This window comes from Ipomoea triloba, chromosome 7, assembly GCF_003576645.1.
Source record: "Ipomoea triloba cultivar NCNSP0323 chromosome 7, ASM357664v1".
Lineage (NCBI taxonomy): Eukaryota > Viridiplantae > Streptophyta > Magnoliopsida > Solanales > Convolvulaceae > Ipomoea > Ipomoea triloba.
The window spans coordinates 6670576-6685866 of NC_044922.1; the positions used below are offsets into that span (position 1 = coordinate 6670576).

General features: G+C 28.0%; 4 non-coding genes across 4 annotated transcripts; all 4 read left to right on the forward strand.

Annotated features, from left to right (window-relative positions):
* Window positions 1-3530: 3530 nt before the first annotated feature.
* TRNAN-GUU lies at window positions 3531-3604 on the forward strand. Its single transcript has one exon. It is a non-coding gene; the product is annotated as a tRNA-Asn (tRNA).
* Window positions 3605-8719: 5115 nt separating this feature from the next.
* TRNAN-GUU lies at window positions 8720-8793 on the forward strand. The gene has a single exon. It is a non-coding gene; the product is annotated as a tRNA-Asn (tRNA).
* Window positions 8794-8994: 201 nt separating this feature from the next.
* On the forward strand, window positions 8995-9068 carry TRNAN-GUU. Its single transcript has one exon. It is a non-coding gene; the product is annotated as a tRNA-Asn (tRNA).
* Window positions 9069-12688: 3620 nt separating this feature from the next.
* On the forward strand, window positions 12689-12762 carry TRNAN-GUU. Its single transcript has one exon. It is a non-coding gene; the product is annotated as a tRNA-Asn (tRNA).
* The last annotated feature ends 2529 nt before the right edge of the window (window positions 12763-15291 follow it).

Below are 15291 nucleotides of genomic sequence, written 5' to 3' on the forward strand. Positions count from 1 at the left end.
TGCCAAATCATTAAGTTGTTATTTTGTTTAAAATATACGGAGTACTTACTTCTGCATTTTGTGTGTATAACCTTCCAAATCATTAACTTTTTATTTTGTATAAAACATACCAAAACTTATGCATTGTGTGTATGTGTGTGGGTTTTGTTTTTTTTACACTGACAAATTAAAATTGTTGTCTTCAGTTTATTTTGGTTATATTAAATCGAAGATAAATATATAAAAACTGTCCGATTGTTGGGGTAGCTCAGTTGGTTAGAGCGTGTGGCCTTTAACCACAAGGTCAAAGGTTTCAAGCCCTTACTCTAGCGAACAAAATCATATTGTAGTACAAAAAATCTAAAATACAACCTTCCAAATCAAAACACTCACAAATTTATAATTTTTGCCCTCTTTTTCTTTTTGGTTATATTAAATCCTAGGTTTCACAATGAATTCAAAGCTGAATGATCAGTTTTTCTCATGATCAATATACTAAGAAAGTCCTTGTGAAGGCTATGGCTAAATCATTGCTTACATTTCTTATATGTTTTCTATTTGTTTGTAGACTCTTTGTACTGGAATTCAATGGCAATGGATAAGATTAGGCCTTCAAAAATTTAGAAGATGTGTAGGCATTAAAAAATACACAAATTTAATGCAGATTTATTGGGAAAGCAAGGACAGACGTTTATTTATGACATGTAATCTATAGCCGTTTACCTGATGGAAGATATGTATTTTACTAACACAAATGAATTTCTTTTAAACTACTCTTAGAACCACAAGATATGTTCGTTAGTAGTATTTTATAAATCATTAAGTTGTTATTTTGTATAAAATATACCTATTTATACATTGTGTGTGTACAACATGCCAAATCATTAAGTTGTTATTTTGTTTAAAATATACCTATTTATGCATTATGTGTATATAACCTCCAAATCATTAAGTTGTTATTTTGTATAAAATATACCTATTTATGCATTATGTGTATAACCTCCAAATCATTAAGTTGTTATTTTGTATAAAATATACCTATTTATGCATTGTGTGTGTATAACCTTCCAAATCACTAAGTTGTTATTTTGTATAAAATATACCTATTTATGCATTGTGTGTGAACAACCTGCCAAATCATTAATTTGTTATTTTGTATAAAATATACCTATTTATGCATTGTGTGTGTACAACCTGCCAAATCATTAAGTTGTTATTTTGTTTAAAATATACGGAGTACCTATTTATGCATTGTGTGTGTATAACCTTCCAAATCATTAAGTTGTTATTTTGTATAAAACATACAAAAATTTATGCATTGTGTATGTGTGTGTGTTTTTCTTTTACACTCAGAAATTTAATATTTTTGTCTTCTTTTTCTTTTGGTTATATTAAATCGAAGATAAATATATAAAAAATGATCCATTGCTAGAGTAGCTCAGTTGGTTAGAGCGTGTGGCAGTTAAGCACAAGGTCAAAGGTTTAAGCCCTTTCTCTAACGAACAATACAAAAATCTAAAATACAACCTTCCAACCATTAAATTTTTTTTTGTATAAAATATAATTATTTTGTGTGTGTGTGAGTTTTTTTTACACTCACAAATTTACAATTTTTGTCTTCATTTTCTTTTGATTATATTAAATCGATGATAAATATATAAAAAATGATCGATTGCTGGAGTAGCTCAGTTGGTTAGAGTGTGTGGCTGTTAACCAAAAGTCCAAAGGTTTAAGCCATTTCTCTAGCGAACAATATAATAATATCCTTACATTTCTTATGTGTTTTTTATTTGTTTGTAGACTCTGTGTTGGAAATCAATGCTAATGGAAAATATTATGCCTTCCAAAATTTAGAAGTGGTGTAAACATTAAAAAATTGTACAAATTTAATGTGGATTTATTGGGAAAGCAAGAATAGACCCTTATTTATGACATGTCCTCTCTGGCCGTTTAGCTGATGAAAGATATGTATTTTACTAACACAATTTAATTTCTTTTAAGCTACTCTTAGGACGACAAGATATTTGTGTTAGTAGTATTTTATAAATCATTACGTTGTTATTTTGTATAAAATATACCTATTTATGCGTTGTGTGTGTACAACCTGCCAAATCATTAAGTTAACATTTAGTTTAAAATATACGGAGTACCTACTTATGCATTGTGGTTGTATAACCTTCCAAATCGTTAAGTTGTTATTTTGTATAAAACATACCAAAATTTATGCATTGTGTGTATGTGTGTGTGTTTAGTTTTTTTTTTTTTTTTTTTTTTTTTTTNTTTTTTTTTTTTTTTTTTTTTTTTTTTTACACTGACAAATTTACAATTTTTGTCTTCATTTTCTTTTGGTTATATTAAATCAAACATAAATATATAAAAATGATTGATTTCTGGAGTAGCTCAGTTGGTTAGAGCTTGTGGCGGTTACCACAAGGTGAAAGGTTTAGGCGCCTTTCTCTAGCGAATAAAATTATCATGTTATACAAAAAATCTAAAATACAACCTTCCAAATCATTAAGTTGTTATTTTGTATAAAACATACCAAAATTTATTTATTGTGTGTATGTTTGTGTGTTTTGTTTTTTAACACCGACAAATTAAAATTTTTGTCTTCATTTTCTTTTGGTTATATTAAATTGAAGATAAATATATAAAAAATAATCGGTAGCTGGAGTAGCTCAGTTGGTTAGAGCGTGTGGCTGTTAACTACAAGGTCAAAGGGTTCAAGCCCTTTCTCTAGGGAAAAAAATCACGAAGTTGTTTTTTTTTCTTTTTGGGAAAAATATATACTTATTTTGTGTGGCTGTGTGTGTTTTTTTTAAACACTCACAAATTTATAATTTTTGCCTTCTTTTTCTTTTTGGTTATATTAAATCTTAGGTTTCACAATGAATTCAAAGCTGAATGATCAATTTTTCTCATTATCAATATACTAAGAAAGTCCTTGTGAAAGCTATGACTAAATCATTGCTTACATTTCTTATGTGTTTTCTATTTGTTTGTAGACTCTTTGTACTGGAATTCAATGGCAATGGATAAGATTATGCCTTCAAAAATTTAGAAGATGTGTAGGCATTAAAAAAAATTGCGCAAATTTAATGCGGATTTATTGGGAAGTCAAGGATAGACGTTTATTTATGACATGTTCTCTATAGCCATTTAGCTGATGAAAGATATGTATTTTACTAACACAACTGAATTTCTTTTAAGCTACCCTTAGGACCACAAGATATGTGTGTTAGTAGTATTTTATAAATTATTAAGTTGTTATTTTGTATAAAATATACCTATTTATACATTGTGTGTGTACAACCTGCCAAATCATTAAGTTGTTATTTTGTTTCAAATATACGGAGTACTTACTTCTGCAATGTGTGTGTATAACCTTCCGAATCATTAAGTTGTTATTTTGTATAAAACATACCAAAATTTATTTATTGTGTGTATGTGTGTGTGTGTTTTGTTTTTTTACACCGACAAATTAAAAATTTTGTCTTCATTTTCTTTTGGTTATATTAAATCGAAGATAAATATATAAAAAATGATTGATTGCTGGAGTAGCTCAGTTGGTTAGAGCGTGTGGCTGTTAACCACAAGGTCAAAGGTTCAAGCCCTTACTCTAGCGAACAAAATCATATTGTAATACAAAAAATCTAAAATACAACCTTCGAAATCATGAAGTTGTTTTTTTTCTTTTTTGGAAAAAAAATATACTTATTTTGTGTGGGTGTGTGTGTTTTTTTTTTTTAAACACTCACAAGTTTATAATTTTTGCCTTTTTTTTTTCTTTTTGGTTATATTAAATCCTAGGTTTCACAATAAATTCAAAGCTGAATGATTAGTTTTTCTCATGATCAATATACTAAGAAAGTCCTTGTTAAAGTTATGGCTAAATCATTGCATACATTTCTTATGTGTTTTCTATTTGTTTGTAAACTCTTTGTACTGGAATTCAATGGCAATGGATAAGATTATGCCTTCAAAAATTTAGAAGATGTGTAGGCATTAAAAAATACACAAATTTAATGCAGATTTATTGGGAAAGCAAGGACAAACATTTATTTATGACATGTAATCTATAGCCGTTTAGCTGATGGAAGATATGTATTTTACTAATACAACTGAATTTCTTTTAAACTACTCTTAAAACAACAAGATATGTTCGTTAGTAGTATTTTATAAATTATTAAGTTGTTATTTTGTATAAAATATACCTATTTATACATTGTGTGTGTACAACATGCCAAATCATTAAGTTGTTATTTTGTTTAAAATATACCTATTTATGGATTATGTGTTTATAACCTCCAAATCATTAAGTTGTTATTTTGTATAAAACATACCAAAATTTATTTATTGTGTGTATGTGTGTGTGTTTTGTTTTTTAACACCGACAAATTAAAATTTTTGTCTTCATTTTCTTTTGGTTATATTAAATCAAAGATAAATATATAAAAAATAATTGATTGTTGGAGTAGCTCAGTTGGTTAGAGCGTGTGGCTGTTAACCACAAGGTCAAAGGTTTAAGCCCTTTCTCTAGCGAACAAAATCATATTGTAATACAAAAAATCTAAAATATAACTTTCCAAATCATGAAGTTGTTTATTTTCTTTTTTGGAAAAAAATATACTTATTTTGTGTGGGTGTGTGTGTTTCTTTTTAAACACTCACAAATTTATAATTTTTGCCTTCTTTTTCTTTTTAGTTATATTAAATCCTATGTTTCACAATGAATTCAAAGCTGAATGATCAATTTTTCTCAAGATCAATATACTAAGAAAGTCCTTGTGAAAGCTCTGGCTAAATCATTGCTTACATATCTTATGTGTTTTCTATTTGTTTGTAGACTCTTTGTACTGGAATTCAATGGCAATGGATAAGATTATGCCTTCAAAAGTTTAGAAGAAGTGTAGGCATTAAAATAATGTCACAAATTTAATGCAGATTTAATGGAAAAGCAAGGATAGACGTTTATTTATGAAATGTTCTCTATAGCTGTTTAGCTGATGAAAGATATGTATTTTACAAACACAACTGAATTTCTTTTAAGCTACTCTTAGGACCACAAGATATGTGTGTTAGTAGTATTTTATAAATCATTAAGTTGTTATTTTGTATAAAATATACCCATTTATACATTGTGTGTGTACAACCTGCCAAATCATTAAGTTATCATTTAGTTTAAAATATACGGAGTACCTACTTATGCATTGTGGTTGTATAACCTTCCAAATCGTTAAGTTGTTATTTATTATAAAACATACCAAAATTTATGCATTGTGTGTATGTGTGTGTGTTTAGTTTTTTTTTTTTTTTTTTTTTTTTTTACACTGACAAATTTACAATTTTTGTCTTCATTTTCTTTTGGTTATATTAAATCAAACATAAATATATAAAAATTTTCTTTTGGTTATATTAAATCAAACATAAATATATAAAAAATGATTGATTTCCGGAGTAGCTCAGTTGGTTAGAGCGTGTGGTGGTTACCACAAGGTGAAAGGTTTAAGCGCTTTCTCTTGCGAATAAAATTATCATGTTATACAAAAAATCTAAAATACAACCTTCCAAATCATTAAGTTGTTATTTTGTATAAAACATACCAAAATTTATTTATTGTGTGTATGTTTGTGTGTTTTGTTTTTTAACACCGACAAATTAAAATTTTTGTCTTCATTTTCTTTTGGTTATATTAAATCAAAGATAAATATATATAAAAAAAATCGATAGCTGGAGTAGCTCAGTTGGTTAGAGCGTGCGGCTGTTAACCACAAGGTCAAAGGTTCAAGCCGTTTTTTCTAGCGAAAAAAATCATGAAGTTGTTTATTTTCTTTTTTGGAAAAAAATATACATATTTTGTGTGGGTGTGTGTGTTTCTTTTTAAACACTCACAAATTTATAATTTTTGCCTTCTTTTTCTTTTTAGTTATATTAAATCCTACGTTTCACAATGAATTCAAAGCTGAATGATCAATTTTTCTCAGGATCAATATAATTAGAAAGTCCTTGTGAAAGCTATGGCTAAATCATTGCTTACATATCTTATGTGTTTTCTATTTGTTTGTAGACTCTTTGTACTGGAATTCAATGGCAATGGATAAGATTATGCCTTCAAAAGTTTAGAAATGTGTAGGCATTAAAAAAATTGCACAAATTTAATGCGAATTTATTGGGAAGTCAAGGATAGACGTTTATTTATGACATGTTCTCTATAGCCGTTTAGCTGATGAAAGATATGTATTTTACTAACACAACTGAATTTGTTTTAAGCTACTCTTAGGACCACAAGATAGGTGTGTTAGTAGTATTTTATAAATTATTAAGTTGTTATTTTTTATAAAATAAACCAATTTATACATTGTGTGTGTACAACCTGTCAAATCATTAAGTTGTTATTTTGTTTAAAATATACGGAGTACTTACTTCTACATTGTGTGTGTATAACCTTTAAAATCATTAAGTTGTTATTTTGTATAAAACATACCAAAATTTATTTATTGTGTGTATGTGTGTGTGTGTGTTTTGTTTTTTTACACCGACAAATTAAAATTTTTGTCTTCATTTTCTTTTGGTTATATTAAATCGAAGATAAATATATAAAAAATAATCGATTGCTGGAGTAGCTCAGTTGGTTAGAGCGTGTGGCTGTTAACCACAAGGTCAAAGGTTCAATTCGCCATTTCTCTAGCGAACAAAATCATATTGTAATACAAAAAATCTAAAATACAACCCTCGAAATCATGAAGTTGTTTATTTTTTTTTTTGAAAAAAATATACTTATTTTGTGTGGGTGTGTGTGTTTTGTTTTTTTACACCGACAAATTAAAATTTTTGTCTTCATTTTCTTTTGGTTATATTAAATCGAAGATAAATATATAAAAAATAATCGATTGCTGGAGTAGCTCAGTTGGTTAGAGCGTGTGGCTGTTAACCACAAGGTCAAAGGTTCAATTCGCCATTTCTCTAGCGAACAAAATCATATTGTAATACAAAAAATCTAAAATACAACCCTCGAAATCATGAAGTTGTTTATTTTTTTTTTTGAAAAAAATATACTTATTTTGTGTGGGTGTGTGTGTTTTGTTTTTAAACACTCACAAATTTATAATTTTTGCCCTCTTTTTCTTTTTGGTTATATTAAATCCTAGGTTTCACAATGAATTCAAAGCTGAATGATCAGTTTTTCTCATGATCAATATACTAAGAAAGTCCTTGTGAAGGCTATGGCTAAATCATTGCTTACATTTCTTATATGTTTTCTATTTGTTTGTAGACTGTTTGTACTGGAATTCAATGGCAATGGATAAGATTACGCCTTCAAAAATTTAGAAATGTGTAGGCATTAAAAAAATTTCACAAATTTAATGCGGATTTATTGGGAAATCAAGGATAGACGTTTATTTATTACATGTTCCCTATAGCCGTTTAGCTGATGAAAGATATGTGATTTACTAACACAACTAAATTTCTGTTAAGCTACTCTTAGGACCACAAGATATGTGTGTTAGTAGTATTTTATAAATCATTAAGTTGTTATTTTGTATAAAATATACCTATTTATACGTTGTGTGTGTACAACCTGCCAAATCATTAAGTTATTATTTTGTTTAAAATATACGGAGTACTTACTTCTGAAATGTGTGTGTATAACCTTCCAAATCATTAATTTGTTATTTTGTATAAAACATACCAAAATTTATTTATTGTGTATATGTGTGTGTGTTTTGTTTTTTTACACCGACAAATTAAAATTTTAGTCTTCATTTTCTTTTGGTTATATTAAATCGAAGATAAATATATAAAAAATGATCGATTGCTGTAGTAGCTCAGTTGGTTAGAGCGTGTGGCTGTTAACCACAAGGTCAAAGGTTCAATTCGCCATTTCTCTAACGAACAAAATCATATTGTAATACAAAAAATCTAAAATACAACCTTCCAAATTATGAAGTTGTTTTTTTTCTTTTTTGGAAAAAAATATTCTTATTTTGTGTGGGTGTGTGTGTGTTTTTTTTAAACACTCACAAATTTATAATTTTTGCCTTTTTTTTCTTTTTGGGTATATTAAATCCTAGGTTTCACAATGAATTCAAAGCTGAATGATCAGTTTTTCTCATGATCAATATATTAAGAAAGTCCTTGTGAAGGCTATGGCTAAATCATTGCTTACATTTCTTATGTGTTTTCTATTTGTTTGTAGACTCTTTGTATGGGAATTGAATGGCAATGATAAGATTATGCCTTCAAAAATTTAGAAATGTGTAGGCACTAAAAAAATTTCACAAATTTAATGCGGATTTATTGGGAAATCAAGGATAGACGTTTATTTATGGCATGTTCTCTATAGCCGTTTAGCTGATGGAAGATATGTATTCTACTAACACAACTAAATTTCTTTTAAGCTACTCTTAGGACCACAAGATATGTGTGTTAGTAGAATTTTATAAATCATTAAGTTGTTATTTTGTATAAAATATACCTATTTATACATTGTGTGTGTACAACCTGCCAAATCATTAAGTTGTTATTTTGTTTAAAATATACGGAGTACTTACTTCTGCAATGTGTGCGTATAACCTTCCAAATCATTAAGTTGTTATTTTGTTTAAAACATACCAAAATTTATTTATTGTGTGTATGTGTGTGTGTGTTTTGTTTTTTTACACCGACAAATTAATATTTTTGTCTTCATTTTCTTTTGGTTATATTAAATCAAAGATAAATATATAAACAATGATCGATTGCTGGAGTAGCTCAGTTGGTTAGAGCGTGTGGCTGTTAACCACAAGGTCAAAGGTTCAAGCCCTTTCTCTAGCGAACAAAATCATATTGTAATACAAAAAATCCAAAATACAACCTTCCAAATCATGAAGTTTTTTTTTCTTTTTTGGAAAAAAATATTCTTATTTTGTGTGGGTGTGTGTGTTTTGTTTTTTTACACCGACAAATTAATATTTTTGTCTTCATTTTCTTTTGGTTATATTAAATCAAAGATAAATATATAAACAATGATCGATTGCTGGAGTAGCTCAGTTGGTTAGAGCGTGTGGCTGTTAACCACAAGGTCAAAGGTTCAAGCCCTTTCTCTAGCGAACAAAATCATATTGTAATACAAAAAATCCAAAATACAACCTTCCAAATCATGAAGTTTTTTTTTCTTTTTTGGAAAAAAATATTCTTATTTTGTGTGGGTGTGTGTGTTTTGTTTTTAAACACTCACAAATTTATAATTTTTGCCTTCTTTATCTTTTTAGTTATATTAAATTCTAGGTTTCACAATGAATTCAAAACTGAATGATCATGTTTTCTCATGATCAATATACTAAGAAAGTCCTTGTGAAGGCTATGGCTAAATCATTGCTTACATTTCTTATGTGTTTTCTATTTGTTTGTAGACTCTTTGTATGGGAAGTCAAGAGCAATGGATAAGATTATGCCTTCAAAAATTTAGAAATGTGTAGGCATTAAAAAAATTGCACAAATTTAATGCGGATTTATTGGGAAATCAAGGATAGACGTTTATTTATGACATGTTCTCTATAGCCATTTAGCTTATGGAAGATATATATTTTACTAACACAACTGAATTTCTTTTAAGCTACTCTTTGGACCACAAGATATGGGTGTTAGTAGTATTTTATAAATTATTAAGTTGTTATTTTGTATAAAATATACCTATTTATACATTGTGTGTGTACAACCTGCCAAATCATTAAGTTGTTATTTTGTTTAAAATATACGGAGTACTTAGTTCTGCAATGTGTGTGTATAACTTTCCAAATCATTAATTTGTTATTTTGTATAAAACATACCAAAATTTATTTATTGTGTGTATGTGTGTGTGTTTTGTTTTTTAACACCGACAAATTAAAATTTTTGTCTTTATTTTCTTTTGGTTATATTAAATCGAAGATAAATATATAAAAAATGATCGATTACTGGAGTAGCTCAGTTGGTTTGAGCGTGTGGCTGTTAACCACAAGGTCAAAGGTTCAAGCCCTTTCTCTAGCAAACAAAATCATATTGTAATACAAAAAATCTAAAATACAACCTTCCAAATCATGAAGTTGTTTTTTTCTTTTTTGGAAAAAAATATACTTATTTTGTGTGGGTGTGTGTGTTTTTTTTTTTAAACACTCACAAATTATAATTTTTGCCTTCTTTTTCTTTTTAGTTATATTAAATCCTAGGTTTCACAATGAATTCAAAGCTGAATGATCAGTTTTTATCATGATCAATATACTAAGAAAGTCCTTGTGAAGGCTATGGCTAAATCATTGCTTACATTTCTTATGTGTTTTCTATTTGTTTGTAGACTCTTTGTATGGGAATTCAATGGCAATGGGTAAGATTATGCCTTCAAAAATTTAGAAATGTGTAGGCATTAAAAAAATTTCACAAATTTAATGCGGATTTATTGGGAAATCATGGATAGACGATTATTTATGACATGTTCTCTATAGCCGTTTAGCTGATGGAAGATATGTATTCTTCTAACACAACTGAATTTCTTTTAAGCTACTCTTTGGACCACAAGATATGGGTGTTAGTAGTATTTTATAAATCATTAAGTTGTTATTTTGTATAAAATATACCTATTTATACATTGTGTGTGTACAACCTGCCAAATCATTAAGTTGTTATTTTGTTTAAAATATACGGAGTACTTACTTCTGCAATGTGTGCGTATAACCTTCCAAATCATTAAGTTGTTATTTTGTATAAAACATACCAAAATTTATTTATTGTGTGTATGTGTGTGTGTGTTTTGTTTTTTTACACCGACAAATTAAAATTTTTGTCTTCATTTTCTTTTAGTTATATTAAATCGAAGATAAATATATAAAAAATAATTGATTGCTGGAGTAGCTCATTTGGTTAGAGCGTGTGGCTGTTAACCACAAGGTCAAAGGTTCTAGCCCTTTCTCTAGCGAACAAAATCATATTGTAATACAAATAATCTAAAATACAACCTTCCAAATCATGAAGTTGTTTTTTTTCTTTTTTGGAAAAAAATATTCTTATTTTGTGTGGGTGTGTGTGTGTTTTTTTTAAACACTCACAAATTTATAATTTTTGCCTTCTTTTTCTTTTTGGGTATATTAAATCCTAGGTTTCACAATGAATTCAAAGCTGAATGATCAGTTTTTCTCATGATCAATATACTAAGAAAGTCCTTGTGAAGGCTATGGCTAAATCATTGCTTACATTTCTTATGTGTTTTCTATTTGTTTGTAGACTCTTTGTATGGGAATTCAATGGCAATGGATAAGATTATGCCTTCAAAAATTTAGAAATGTGTAGGCATTAAAAAAAATTGCACAAATTTAATGCGGATTTATTGGGAAATCAAGGATAGATGTTTATTTATGACATGTTCTCTATAGCCGTTTAGCTGATGGAAGATATGTATTGTACTAACACAACTGAATTTCTTTTAAGCTACTTTTAGGACCACAAGATATGTGTGTTAGTAGTATTTTATAAATCATTAAGTTGTTATTTTGTATAAAATATACCTATTTATACGTTGTGTGTGTACAACCTGCCAAATCATTAAGTTGTTATTTTGTTTAAAATATACGGAGTACTTACTTCTGAAATGTGTGTGTATAACCTTCCAAATCATTAATTTGTTATTTTGTATAAAACATACCAAAATTTATTTATTGTGTATATGTGTGTGTGTTTTGTTTTTTTACACCGACAAATTAAAATTTTAGTCTTCATTTTCTTTTGGTTATATTAAATCGAAGATAAATATATAAAAAATGATCGATTGCTGTAGTAGCTCAGTTGGTTAGAGCGTGTGGCTGTTAACCACAAGGTCAGAGGTTCAATTCGCCATTTCTCTAACGAACAAAATCATATTGTAATACAAAAAATCTAAAATACAACCTTCCAAATTATGAAGTTGTTTTTTTTTCTTTTTTGGAAAAAAATATTCTTATTTTGTGTGGGTGTGTGTGTGTTTTTTTTAAACACTCACAAATTTATAATTTTTGCCTTTTTTTTTTCTTTTTTGGGTATATTAAATCCTAGGTTTCAGAATGAATTCAAAGATGAATGATCAGTTTTTCTCATGATCAATATATTAAGAAAGTCCTTGTGAAGGCTATGGCTAAATCATTGCTTACATTTCTTATGTGTTTTCTATTTGTTTGTAGACTCTTTGTATGGGAATTCAATGGCAATGAATAAGATTATGCCTTCAAAAATTTAGAAATGTGTAGGCATTAAAAAAAATTGCACAAATTTAATGCGGATTTATTGGGAAATCAAGGATAGATGTTTATTTATGACATGTTCTCTATAGCCGTTTAGCTGATGGAAGATATGTATTGTACTAACACAACTGAATTTCTTTTAAGCTACTCTTAGGACCACAAGATATGTGTGTTAGTAGTATTTTATAAATCATTAAGTTGTTATTTTGTATAAAATATACCTATTTATACGTTGTGTGTGTACAACCTGCCAAATCATTAAGTTGTTATTTTGTTTAAAATATACGGAGTACTTACTTCTGCAATGTGTGCGTATAACCTTCCAAATCATTAAGTTGTTATTTTGTATAAAACATACCAAAATTTATTTATTGTGTGTATGTGTGTGTGTGTTTTGTTTTTTTACACCGACAAATTAAAATTTTTGTCTTCATTTTCTTTTGGTTATATTAAATCGAAGATAAATATATAAAAAATAATTGATTGCTGGAGTAGCTCAGTTGGTTAGAGCGTGTGGCTGTTAACCACAAGGTCAAAGGTTCAAGCCCTTTCTCTAGCGAACAAAATCATATTGTAATACAAATAATCTAAAATACAACCTTCCAAATCATGAAGTTGTTTTTTTTCTTTTTTGGAAAAAAATATTCTTATTTTGTGTGGGTGTGTGTGTTTTTTTTTTAAACACTCACAAATTTATAATTTTTGCCTTTTTTTTTTCTTTTTTGGGTATATTAAATCCTAGGTTTCAGAATGAATTCAAAGATGAATGATCAGTTTTTCTCATGATCAATATATTAAGAAAGTCCTTGTGAAGGCTATGGCTAAATCATTGCTTACATTTCTTATGTGTTTTCTATTTGTTTGTAGACTCTTTGTATGGGAATTGAATGGCAATGATAAGATTATGCCTTCCAAAATTTAGAAATGTGTAGGCATTAAAAAAATTTCACAAATTTAATGCGGATTTATTGGGAAATCAAGGATAGACGTTTATTTATGGCATGTTCTCTATAGCCGTTTAGCTGATGGAAGATATGTATTCTACTAACACAACTAAATTTCTTTTAAGCTACTCTTAGGACCACAAGATATGTGTGTTAGTAGAATTTTATAAATCATTAAGTTGTTATTTTGTATAAAATATACCTATTTATACATTGTGTGTGTACAACCTGCCAAATCATTAAGTTGTTATTTTGTTTAAAATATACAGAGTACTTACTTCTGCAATGTGTGCGTATAACCTTCCAAATCATTAAGTTGTTATTTTGTATAAAACATACCAAAATTTATTTATTGTGTGTATGTGTGTGTGTGTTTTGTTTTTTTACACCGACAAATTAATATTTTTGTCTTCATTTTCTTTTGGTTATATTAAATCAAAGATAAATATATAAACAATGATCGATTGCTGGAGTAGCTCAGTTGGTTAGAGCGTGTGGCTGTTAACCACAAGGTCAAAGGTTCAAGCGTTTTCTCTAGCAAACAAAATCATATTGTAATACAAAAAATCTAAAATACAACCTTCCAAATCATGAAGTTGTTTTTTTTCTTTTTTGGAAAAAAATATACTTATTTTGTGTGGGTGTCTGTGTTTTGTTTTTAAACACTCACAAATTTATAATTTTTTCCTTCTTTTTCTTTTTGGTTATATTAAATCCTAGGTTTCACAATGAATTCAAAGCTGAATGATCAGTTTTTCTCATGATCAATATACTAAAAAAATCCTTGTTAAGGATATGGCTAAATCATTGCTTACATTTCTTATGTGTTTTCTATTTGTTTGTAGACTCTTTGTATGGGAATTCAAGAGCAATGGATAAGATTATGGCTTCAAAAATTTAGAAATGTGTAGGCATTAAAAAAATTTCACAAATTTAATGCAGATTTATTGGGAAATCAAGGATAGACATTTATTTATGCCATGTTCTCTATAGCCGTTTAGCTGATGGAAGATATGTGATTTACTAACACAACTAAATTTCTGTTAAGCTACTCTTTGGACCACAAGATATGTGTGTTAGTAGTATTTTATAAATAATTAAGTTGTTATTTTGTATAAAATATACCTATTTATACATTGTGTGTGTACAACCTGCCAAATCATTAAGTTGTTATTTTGTATAAAATATACCTATTTATACATTGTGTGTGTACAACCTGCCAAATCATTAAGTTGTTATTTTGTTTAAAATATACGGAGTACTTACTTCTGCAATGTGTGTGTATAACCTTCCAAATCATTAATTTGTTATTTTGTATAAAACATACCAAATTTTATTTATTGTGTGTATGTGTGTGTGTGTTTTGTTTTTTAACACCGACAAATTAAAATTTTTGTCTTCATTTTCTTTTGGTTATATTAAATCAAAGATAAATATATAAAAAATGACTGATTGTTGGAGTAGCTCAGTTGGTTAAAGCGTGTGGCTGTTAACCACAAGGTCAAAGGTTCAAGCCCTTTCTCTAGCGAACAAAATCATATTGTAATACAAAAAATCCAAAATACAACCTTCCAAATCATGAAGTTTTTTTTTTTCTTTTTTGGAAAAAAATATTCTTATTTTGTGTGGGTGTGTGTGTTTTGTTTTTAAACACTCACAAATTTATAATTTTTGCCTTCTTTATGTTTTTAAACACTCACAAATTTATAATTTTTGCCTTCTTTATCTTTTTAGTTATATTAAATTCTAGGTTTCACAATGAATTCAAAACTTTAGTTATATTAAATTCTAGGTTTCACAATGAATTCAAAACTAAATGATCATGTTTTCTCATGATCAATATACCAAGAAAGTCCTTGTGAAGGCTATGGCTAAATCATTGCTTACATTTCTTATGTGTTTTCTATTTGTTTGTAGACTCTTTGTATGGGAAGTCAAGAGCAATGGATAAGATTATGCCTTCAAAAATTTAGAAATGTGTAGGCATTAAAAAAATTGCACAAATTTAATGCGGATTTATTGGGAAATCAAGGATAGACGTTTATTTATGACATGTTCTCTATAGCCATTTAGCTTATGGAAGATATATATTTTACTAACACAACTGAATTTCTTTTAAGCTACTCTTTGGACCACAAGATATG